Here is a 12342-nt window from a genome sequence, read left to right on the forward strand (position 1 = left end):
CCCAATGCTCCAGTGAGCGTGAGGGAGGGAGAGGGGGCAGAACAGAAAGCTAGTGACTGGCAGTCACCAGCTCTCTGCTCATGAATCACTGAGAACCGAGTGATCAGCAGTCTTTGATCGCTCAGTTCTCAGTCTTAGAGCTGGCGGGGGATAGGTGCAGCATCAGATTGATGCTGCATTCACCTATTTTTATTATTTCTAAAAAAAAAAAAAAAAAGGATTCCCAAACTTCTCCTTTAAGTTAGAAGCTGGTTGGCTACCATGCACAGCTGAACCAGATTTTGCACTCTCCAGTTTTAGTAAATCAACTCCATCGTGTACCAATGCACTTTTTTCAGATATGTTTACTCTATTTAGAAAACCCTCTTTTTGCACCATTTTTTATAACTCCCTTTCTAAGAAGTGCACAAAAACACACATGGAGCATCTTTACATTGGCTTATGTCTGTTTTATGTGCTTACTAAGCAGGATGTATGAAAGCACACATACACGAACAGCTTCATAAGAAAGAATGTGTTTGCCTGCATTCAAATCATGTCTAAGTTGCAGGTAGAATGTTTAGCACCCTACAAGGTAGGTGCTAGGCAAAGTATAGTGGGCCTTGCCTGCCTAACAGCAGTGCCATGATTTTCAGCTGGGCTGTCATGTCTCCCAGGTGTTGCTATTAAGACTGGGGAGTCTCCCCTCTGGCTCCATGAGAATGGTTCTCATTGGGCAGAGGAAGAAACCCAATCAGTGGCACATTCAGGCCTGTATCTGGGAGTGGATATAAGTTTGAGGGGAGTTCATGACGCAGCGTCTTTGGTGGGAAGCAGAGTCCCAGGAGGGAGAATACGGCTGTCTATACTCCTGTCAGCAGGATCGGGTGTTCTGGGCGGCTTGCCCGACGGGACAGAGTGAGCTGAGCTGTAGAGAGGATCCGGGGTGCTGAGGACCAGCAGAGCAGAGGGAGTCCAGTTTCACGAAAGCATTCCCAGTTCGTGAGTACTGTAAAGTGCCCCTGAGGGTCTGCCTAGCAGAGGGGACCACTCCGGTGAAGGTCCAAGGGATCCAGGAGCCAGATAGCGGTAAAAGGGGGTGCCAGTGTTGACCCTGAAGTGTAGAGGGGGTGCCTAGTCAGAGCACCCTGAAGTTCAGAGGGGGTGCCTAGTGAGAGGACCCTGAAGTGTAAAGGGGCGCCAGCAGTTGGACCCTAAAGAGTTAAAGTGTAGAGTGTTGAGAGTTGCAGCAGCACAAGCAGTTACAAAGAGCTACCTCAGTCAGTGAAGGGCTGGAGGGAGCTGTTTACAGGAGTTTTGAGCTAACTATTTTTCAAGCGCCAGCAAGCGTTGGTCGGCATTCAGCTGGCGTCAAGACAGCGCTAACAGGCATTTTTCTGCAAAGTGTCCCAGTTATACCTAGTTGAGCCAGAGGAGTATCCCACTCATTCCCTTCTCCCATCCCATTATCAAATAAACAAAACAAACCAAAGATGCCGGAATGGTCGTTGTCTACAATCTCACAATAAGGAAATGCATTTCCTTATTTTATTCTCACGGTACTGAACCAAAACCTCCTTTCTGTAGCAACTTTGTATAGGTAATATAGGAAACCTAGTGGGGCTGAGTTTACTTTTATCCCTTGTCAATAATAATACACATAAGATGTGTCTTGTGATAGAAAAACAGCCCAGAAAAATGATGAAGCAAATTGGGGTTGGTTTACTAAAACTGGAGAGTGCAAAATCTGGTGCAATTGTGCATGGTAGCCAATCAGCTTCTAACTTCAGCTTGTTCAATTAGGCTTTGACAAAAAAGCTGATTGCCTGCTATGAACATCTGCACCCGATTTTGCAATCTCCACTTTTAGTAAATCAACCCCATTGTGTATTTTCCTGTATTTAGTTGACAAAAGTTGAACCTACTGTGACCTTTTGTGCAGTAAGTTGGTAATCTTTGTACTTAAAACTGAAACAGAATCTGCTTATATTTTGCCTTTCCTGCCCCTTCCCCCCCTTCCTCATTAAAATGCTAATGCAATAAAAAAAAGAAAACATTCTGTGGTTGATGGGAGGGGCCAGCAGAGTACACGGCTTCCTGAAAGCATTACAGCACCACTCCATCCACGAGCCCTCAACCCTTTTGCAAGCAGTGGGATAAATCTTGGGAAGAGTTCTGCAAATATCAAAATGCCTTGATGGGTGCTGCCAGTCTGGAGGAGTGGGTATTGCTCGGTTGTGCAGACTGCTGATTTTGACCTTCTCTCCCTATCCTTGTAGATGTGGTAGATAGGATTGTAGAGCAAGGGGAAGACTGCTAACCTCCTTCATCTGCATTTGTGCATCAAAGTATTGCTCTCCTGCAGGGATCTTGCTGTGCTATGTGTGAGCACATGGCAAATTTCCAGGGTAGTGGACTGTACCCAGAGGGTTGAAAACGCATGCAAAATGCATCATTTTTTATTGACTTCTATGGCCTTACAAATGCATGAAACTGGGATCAAAAATGCACTGCATCACAGCGCACAGATGTGAACAGTTTCTATCAATAATATTGCCATTGATTGCACATGCATTTTCACACGTTCTGATGTGCACATTAATACGCAAATGTGTGGACAGACTAGGAGTTAAAGGGGAACTAAAGTCCACAATATTATCTCTCCTTCAACAGTTCAACGTTCCTTGCTGGTGCCTGCATCTTCTACATGGCTTCCTCCGGGTGCCAGAATGCGGCTATCTTTATTGGCCAGCATATGGTGATGTCACTCCTACACATATGCATGTGCAGCTCAGGGTAATTTCTAAAGCAGACTGCAAGCAGGCTGGTAGATTTATTGCAGAAGAGCCCGTCTGCTCAGAAGTTTTTAATTTAAAACTTTAATTTAGCTTTAAAGTGATTGTAAACGTTCCTTTAAAAAAAAAATATATATATATATACAACAAACATGCCTATACTTACCTGCTCTGTGCCATGGCACATAGCGGCCCCAAACCTCTTCTTCTGGGGTCCCCCACCGGGGTTCCAAGCCCCCCCCCCTTCAATGGGTGCCCCACGGAAAGGCACTTTTTCATCCAATCACAGCAGGAGCCAATCAGCAGGTCTGGCGGCTACAGTGGCCGCCGGGACCTGCCGATCGTTTCAAGGAAAGGCAGAACGGCGGTCTGCCTATGTAAACAAGGCAGACCGCCATTCTGTCACATAGGAAAATGGAGATCTTGTGTTTCTGCTAAGCAGAAACACAAATCTCTGTTTTCCTCTAGTGCCTCCATTTTCCCCACAGTTGGAAAACACCCCCTAGGGACACACTTAAGCCTTTGATGGCCCCTGATGTTAATCCCTTCCTTGCCAGTGTCATTTATACAGTGACAGTACATTTTTTTAGCACTGATCACTGTATTGGTGTCACCGGTCCCCAAAAAGTGTCACTTAGTGCTAGATTTGTCCGTCGCAATGTCGCAGTTCCACTAAAAATTGCTAATCGCCACCGTTAAAAGTAAAAAAAAAATTAAAAATGAAATAAAAAGTCCATAAATCTATCCCATAGTTTGTATGCGTTAACTTTTGTGCAAACCAATCAATATACACTTTTTGGGATTTTTTTTTTTTACCAAAAACATGTAGCAGAATACATATTGACCTAAATTGATGAATAAATTAGATTTTTTACATTTTTATTTTAATATGTTTATAGCAGAAAGTAAAAAATATTGTTTTTTTTTTTTTTCAAAATTTGGTCTTTTTTTGCTTATAGTGCAAAAAATAAAAACCACAAAGGTGAATAAATACCACCAAAAGAAAGCTCTATTTGTGGGGGGAAAAAGGACATCAATTTTATATTGAAATAGCGTAGCACGACCACGCAATTGTCTGTTAAAGTAACGCAGCGCTGAATCACAAAAAATGGCCTGGTCATTAAGGGGGTAAATCCTTCTGGGGCTGAAGTGGTTAATGCATAGAATGCATTAAGGTGAAAAAGCTTGAAGGGAAACCCCAGTCAAAAATTACATTTTTCCTATTAATAGTATGTTAAATATCTTTATATTTGATAATAAATTATTTCTGGCTAGCTGTTGTGTAGCTTAGAAAGTCTTAATTAAGCTGAACAATCAGCTTCTTCCTGTTCTTCACTGATAACGCTATCTCCCTTTACCTGAATTTGCTAAGCTATCTTTCACTACCTGATACGGTTGTTGGTTTTTTTTAGACAAGCATGCCTAGACCTGCCCAGCCCCACCCCCATCCCTCCTATCCTTCACAGAACATGATCTCCTCCTGTCTTCATAGCCCTGTTTAGGCCAGCAGCTTCTCCTGACTTGTTATGCGACTTTGGACACATAAAGTGTCATGACAATTCACAGCCCTTTGATTCCATTGGCACCTGTTCCCATCTATGGGACTTTGAAATTCAACGACTTTGAAAAGGTGCCTGCAGTACTTTGATGGGACTTTGATCCAGAGAGTGTAAAGTTGGATCAAAGCTGCACTCAAAGTCACACTTTAAGTTGCACTAGTGGAAGCGTAGAAACTAGGCTAGAGTCGCTGATTTTCAAAGTCGCATAGATGGGAACGGGTGCCATTGATTAGTCGCCTAATGGAAACATAGACCTCTGTGGTTGCCTGTACTATGACCACTGTAGACAGTGAGCTGAGACCCCAGAGCACTTTCAGCTACACTGACAGCCCCCCCCCCCCCGTGTCCAGCTTCCTGATCCTTTGGTAGCCTTCATTCAAACCCTATACTGTGTATGTGCCCCTCCCCCCTAGCACAGCTATACTGTATATGTGCCCCTCCCCCCGGCACAGCTATACTGTATATGTGCCCCCCATGTCCTGTGTGAATTATTTCTTCATTTTCTCATTAATTAGGATGTACAATGCATCTTACTGATGAGAGAACACTGGACAGGAACTTATTATCAGCTCCTCCCATACTTTATATGCCCACTGGCTACACAGGAACAGTGTCCCTCCCAGGAAGTGATGTCACTAGCTTTCAGTAACCACGCCCACTTGCTTCTCTTGGACTCAGCAGGAAGAGGAATTGAAGTCATGTGACAGCACTGAAAACTGCAAAATAAAGGTAGAAAAACTGGGATTTTTTTCATTTTGACACATAACGCTGAACTCCGCTCACATTAATGATTGCAGGGGAGAATTTAATGTATTAGGCTGTACTTCCACTTTATGGCTTTACAACCACTTAAAATCTTTAATGAGTCCAGTAACATTAGAGCACATAAAAATCCAAAAGATCCCGCGCCAAAAATTAAAATTGAAATTGAAAGTGATATATATGATAGTGAAAGCAGCTAAAACACTTGATCTTATAGAAATCAAAAACCAATATGTGCAACAAATAGTGTAGCGCTAACATCAAAAAGGTTGACTATGAATCATATAGTACATACAAAGAATATTATATGCAAAAAGTGACATGTGCATAGTAAAAAAGTGCATCTATATATAAAAGTCCATTACAGAAATAAATGCAAATCAGTAAACACAAGTTCCAGAGTGGACGATGATAGGTGGAAGGCTGATATCCCAAGGAGATGGTGAAGCCGGAATACACCCGTGAGGAATATATAAATTGGCTGCTTACCAGAAGCATAGGCCCCCAACTTAATGGATAGGCCACACACACTTAGATATAAATCTGTGGTGAGATCAGTCCTTCAGGTACTGAGAGATGGGGATGTATCTCTGGTACAAACTCTTGCAGTAAACTCCCAGAAAGGTAAGAATCATATGTGTAGGAGGAAAAGTAAAATACACATAGCGTAATCCAGTAAGGTGAAAAGAAAAGGATTTTATTTGAAATTGCACTTACAATCTCCAAACATAAAACGAGCAGAGTATAAAACCGCAGCGTCCCGCGTGTAACAAGCTGAGCCGGCGTCTAGGGGGCGTAGTAACGCTGCGTCTGGCGAGACTGTTGTTCTCACAGGAATCAATACAAAGCTCCTGTGTTCCTCCTATTTATGAACACAGGTCTCTGTATTGATTTCGCAAGCCCACCCCCCCCCCCACAGTTAGAAAACACCCCCTAGGCATACACTTAGCCCTTTGATCGCCCCTGGGTTAACCCCTTCCCTGCCAGGGTCATTAGTACAGTAACAGTGCATATTTTTAGCACTGATTACTGTAGTAATGTCACTGGTCCCCTCAAAAGTGTCAAAAATGTCAGTCAGGTGTCCAATCTGTCTGCGGCAATGTCGAAGTCTGCTTTAAAAATGGCTGATCGCCGCCATTACTAGTAAATTAATAAAAATGACATAAATCTTTCCCCTAGTTTGTAGACGTGATAAATTTTGCGTAACCAATCAAAATATGCTTATTGTGATTTTTTTTTTACCAAAAATATGTAGCAGAAAACAGATTGGTCTAAAATGATGAAAAACTTTTATTTTTTTATTTTTTGGGGAATGTTATGTAGCAGAAAGTGAAAAATATTGTTTTTTTTTTGTTTATAGCACAAAAAATAAAAATTGCACAGGTGATCAAATACCGCCAAAAGAAAGCTCTATTTGTGGGAAAAAAAAGGACATCAATTTTATTTGGGTACAGCGTTGCAATACCATGTAATTGTCAGTTAAAGTAATGCAGTGCCGAATCCCAAAAAAATGGCTTGGTCATTAAGGGGGTAAAACCTTCCAGTCCAGAAGTGGTTAAAGTAAAATTTCATGAAAAACCTAACCTCTCTTCAAAATATTCCCTCCCCCCCTTCTATCATCTATTCTGTCTAACTTGTGGATGTATATTCTAACTATTTTCAGCCCACTCTGGTCACGTGATCTCCCTTGTGTCAGCCAGTGCCTACTTCAGGGGAGAGGAAAGAGTGCTGGACAATAGCTGATAATAGCTGGGAGTGGTGACGCCACCCATAAACTCCTTTGGCCCATCCATTGTCAGTGCTTCCTCCTCTGCCATGCCGCTGCTTGCTGACAGAGGAAAGTCAGATCATGTGAGCAGACCAGAGCAGCCTGAAAAAAGGTATGTATACAGATCTTTCTTACATAGGTTGGTCAGAATTAGTGTTAGAAGGGGAAGAAAGCATTTTTAAAGGTGTTGTAAAGGCTGAAGGTTTTTCGTTCTATGCATTAAAATAAAAAAGTCTTCAGTGTGTAGCAGCCACTCCAGCAGCCCCTAATACTTACCTGAGCCCCCTCTCTGTCAACAAAGCCCTCGACTGTCCGGAACTCTCCCTCCTGATTGGCTGAGACACAGCAGCGTTGCCATTGGCTCCCACTGCTGTCAATCAAAGCCAGTTAGCCAATCAGGAGAGAGAGGGGACGGGGCCGAACAACAGCATCATTTCTGAATGGACACACGGAGCTGCAGCTTGGCTCGGGTGCCCCCATAGCAACCTGCTTGTTGTGGGGGCACTCGGCAGGATGGAGGTGCCAGGAGCAAAACCAATTGCTCAGAGGAGGTAAGCATTACATGTTTTTTATTAACCTCCTTGACGGTAATCCCGAGCGTGACTCGGGGTTGATTTTTCATATCAGGAGCGGTAACCCCGAGTTACGCTCGGGGTGGATTGCAGAGAGCGCAGCGGTGTTCTCTTACCTTCTCCTGGCGATCCAGCGATGATCTCTCATTGCTGCGACCGCCAGCCGAGAGTCCCGCCGCTCCTCCGTCCCTCCGTCGGTGTGATCACTTCCTAGTTCCGTTCCCTGCAGCAGCAATGCTGCATGGGAGCGGAACTAGGGAGGGAAATTCAAAAAAAAAAAAAAAAAACGTTGCACAAAACACAAAACACATTTTATATTATATATATATATATATATATATATATATATATATATACACATACATACATACATATATATATATACATGCATAATATATATATATATATATATATATATATATATGCACACACACATATATCTATATATAATATATAATGCATGAATTATAATCTAATCAATAATATAATTTTATTATATATATTATATATTAAATAATAAAATAATATTATTGATTCGATTATAATTCACGTGTTTGTGTTTCAAATTTATCACATCTGGGATGTCTACTAGAGTCTTGTTTTGGTCAGGTTTAAGTCAGTAATTACTAAGAATTGTAGGCCTATAATACATAACGCCAAATTTCCATGAAAAGAATTGTACCGCTTTTGGTATGTAATTCCTGACATAATCATACCGCCAGGGAGGTTAAAAAAAAAAAAAAAAAAAAAAACACAAGACTTTAAAATCACTTTAAGTGTCCATTCACACTACCACGACTTGTCAGGCGACTTGTCAGCATGACAAGTCGCGGTCCGTCGCGGTCCATTGTGTGCTACAGGAACCCTTCTAATAGGAGCGACACAAGTCGCTCCGACTTTGAAAAACGTTCCTGTACTACTTCGGGGCGACCTGGAGCGACTTGCATAGACATTCATTATATGAAGTCCGTGCAAGTCGCGCCGAAGTCATGGTGCACGCGGCTTCACAGGTCGCCCCCGAAGTTGTGCCTCTTCAGTGTGAACCGGCACTAAGAGTAGTTTGGTTTTGCCTTGAATTCTACCTTATCTATAACACAGTGGGGTTTTTTTTGCTAAAAGGAAAATAGACTGTGCCCTTTGCAACTGCACTTGCTCCAGAGCTCAGTACATGAGGTGAGGCTTCACTTTGCAAAGAATATCCAATTACATGCAAAAAAAACAAAAACAAAAAAAAAAAACAGCATTTTCGCTTGCACAGGATGGGATGATGGAAGTCAGCAGAGCTTCCCCTCATTTACTAGGCTCTGAAGTACATGCCCTTGCAGAATGCAACTTCAGCCTTTTTGCCCTTAATAAATCAACCCCAGTGATTCCACAATACAATCATACACAGCATAACCCTCTCTGCCTTATTTTTGGGGGTGTAATATTGTAGCTATACACATTATTGCTTTTAACAATGTTTATTCATAGATGCACTGTCGTCCCTGGTGATGAATGATAACTGACTTTGAGATATTACGTGAGCAATATTGAGAGGAAACAGCTGTATCATTTTGATAGGAATATTTGTTACTTGACTGCTGGGGATAATTTAATACATGATAAACTAGTATAAGAAGACATTTGATCTTTCATTGCGCATTTGAAGGCTTTTGAGAAGAGAAGGATATGCAGTTGATCACATACACTTTATTCTGTGTCAATTTTAAGTGCCGTGAAAATATTTTATGAATAGCCTTTGATAGGAGATAAGAATACGTACAATGCAGGGCTCTGCTAGATTTTAACGTGTCTAATGATGTTTTGGTACATTGAATAATGTATATATAATAAAAAATGTCACATTAAAATGTTTACAGTACACATACAGTTATAGCATCATTGATACTTTGTGCCATGTGATATGCATATTTTATGTTTTGGACCCTCAGGATCGTGTCGTTTTTACATTTTTTTTGTTGTTTTAAAGACTATAATAAAATGTATAATTGCGATATTCATATATGGCCTAATATTCTATTATTTTAAACATTCTATGCACGTTTTTGATGGATGAGCCACACACTATAGGTTGCTTTTGTAGGATTTTTTTAACAAAATATTATAGACTGCTTTTTTGTTAAAAAACATAAACAAAAAAACAAAAAGAGACTGCAGACATGTAACAGTCCTGTTTAGGGTTGAGCGAACACCTAGATGTCCGTGTTCGACGGGTTCGGCCGAACTTTAAAAAAAAGTCCGGGTCCGTGTCCCGGACTTTTACCGAACTTTTCCCGGACACCGAACCCCATTGAAGTCAATGGGGACCCGAACTTTAAGGCACTAAAATGGCTCTAAAACACCAAAGGAAAGGGCTAGAGTGCTGCAAATGGCAGCAAAACGTAATTAAGAGCATGGCAAGTGCTCTGCAAACAAATGTGGATAGGGAAATAACTTAAAACAACAAAAAAAAAACAGAAAAATAAAACAATGTTCTTCTTCATCTCTGAAGGACGAGGCCCATATGGAGTAGGAGGGAGGTTGAGGTGGTGGTGGATGTGGCGGTGACATAGGCGTGCGCACAGGGTGTGCTGGGTGTGCCTGGGCACACCCTAATCACCTAGGGCACATAGCATTGCCAGTGAGGAGATGGGAAAGATCTCCCTGGGACCTGCTCTGCTCTATTTCTCCTTGCCTACAGGTACATGGCCCCGATACATTACTCTCCCTGCTGGCAAACACATGCATGTGTATTTCAACTTTGGGGTGCACACCTTAATGCAATAGGCTGCGCACACCTATGGGCGGTGTAGGTGGAAGCGGCGGTGGAGGAGGACCAGGGCCGGATTAACAGCATCATGGGCTTGGTGCTGAGGATTTTGAAGGGCCTTAAGGGCCGTGCCTTGCCATGCACCCAGAGGAGGAAGGGTGCAGCCATGCATGCCTAATTCAACATGGGATGCTGTCTCTGAAGCCCATAAACACATCCATGCATCGCCAACTGTCCCTCCTTGTCCGGCCTTCACGCTGTGTGGGGAGGTTCTGAGGGTGCTGCCTGGGGAAGCGAGCATAGAAGCCAGACTTCTGTGTTTACAAGTGACAGAAGAGCGGTAACAGTGAATATGGCCAACCCGGGGCCTATATAAAAGGTAGGGGCCTGGAGCTGCAGCTCCAATAGCCCCTACATTAATCTGGCCCTGAGGAGGAGGACGAGGTAGCCAACACTGCTTCTTTTCAAAAATTTTAAATGAGGGTACACCCCAAAAGAGTGAGAAAGAGCAAAAATGGAACAATGGGTGGGTAAGGTCGGTATCCATTGCTATTCTGCATAAGGTACGGAAAAGTCCCGTGGGATCCATGCCTGGTTCATTTTAATGAACGTGAGCTTGTCCACATTGTCTCTGGACAGGCGGCTGCGCTTGTCTGTTATAACGCCCCCAGCCGTGCTAAATACCCGTTCAGATAATACACTGGCTGCAGGGCACGCCAGCACCTCCAAGGCGTAAAGGGCAAGCTCAGGCCATGTGCCCAATTTGGAGACCCAGAAGTTGAAGGGGGCAGACCCGTCATTCACTACATGTAGGCGTGTGCACACATACTGCTCCACCATGTTGGTAAAATGCTGCCTCCTGCTAAGACGTTCCATCTGAGCTGCTGGTGCTGCTGTTTGTTGTGGCGTGCTGACAAAGCTTTTCCACATTTCGGCCATGCTAACCCTGCCTTCTGAGGTGCTGGCGGTGCCCTGGTTGCGTTGGCGACCTCCTCCTCCTCCTCCTCTGCCTTGTGCTTCCACTGTGGCCCCGCTGTCAGATGGGAATGCCAGCAGCATGGCGTCTACCAGCGTGCGCTTGTACTCGCGCATCTTGCGATCGCGCTCCAGTGAGTGAATTAAGGACGGTACGTTGTCCTTGTAACGGGGATCCAGCAGCGTGGCCACCCAGTAATCAGCACAAGTTAGAATGTGGGCAACTCGGCGGTCGTTGTGGAGACACTGCAGCATGTAATCGCTCATGTGTGCCAGGCTGCCCAGAGGCGACGAAAGGCTGTCCTCTGTGGGAGGTGTATCGTCCGTGTCCTCTGTATCCCCCCAGCCACGCACCAGTGATGGCCATGAGCTGGCCTGGGTGCCACCCTGCTGTGAACATGGTTCCATCTCCTCCTCCAGCTCCTCCTCCTCCTCATCCTCCTCATCCTCCAGAACTGTGCCCCTGCTGGACAATTGCGTCCCTGGCGTTTGCGTGTGCAGGAACCCACCCTCGGAGCCCCTTGCGAATGACTGCCCTGAAAGCCTTGGAAATGTTACCTCTTCATCCTCCTCCTCCTCCTCATCCTGTGCCACATCCTCTTCCATCATCGCCCGAATTGTTTTTTCAAGGAGGCATAGAAGTGGGATAGTTAAGCTGAGAACGGCGTCATTGCCACTGGCCATGTTGGTGGAGTACTCAAAACAGCGCAACAAGGCACACAGGTCTCGCATGGAGGCCCAGTTATTGGTGGTGAAGTGGTGCTGTTCCGCAGAGCGACTCACGCGTGCGTGCTGCAGCTGAAACTCCACTATGGCCTGCTGCTGCTCGCACAGTCTTTCCAGCATGTGCAAGGTGGAGTTCCACCTTGTGGGCACGTCACATATGAGGCGGTGAGCGGGAAGGCCGAATTTACGCTGCAGCGCTGCCAGGCGAGCAGCAGCAGGGTGAGAACGCCGAAAGTGCGCACAAACGGCCCGCACTTTCTGCAGCAGCTCTGACATATCGGGGTAGTTTTTAAGGAACCTCTGCACCACCAAATTCAGCACATGCGCCAGGCAAGGGATGTGCGTCAAACCGGCTAGGCCCAGAGCTGCTATGAGATTTCGCCCGTTATCACACACCACCAGGCCGGGCTTGAGGCTCGCTGGCAGCAACCACTCATTTGTCTGCTGTTCCATG

The 12342-nt window shown here is 44.3% G+C and overlaps 1 protein-coding gene across 3 annotated transcripts in view; it reads left to right on the forward strand.

The window, feature by feature from the left end:
* The window catches only part of MED12L (mediator complex subunit 12L), an 837051-nt gene that overhangs the window by 636257 nt on the left and 188452 nt on the right, over window positions 1–12342 (forward strand). The gene's annotated exons all lie outside the window — the stretch shown is intronic.

Source organism: Pelophylax lessonae, assembly GCF_965119305.1.
Source record: "Pelophylax lessonae genome assembly, chromosome: 3".
NCBI lineage: Eukaryota > Metazoa > Chordata > Amphibia > Anura > Ranidae > Pelophylax > Pelophylax lessonae.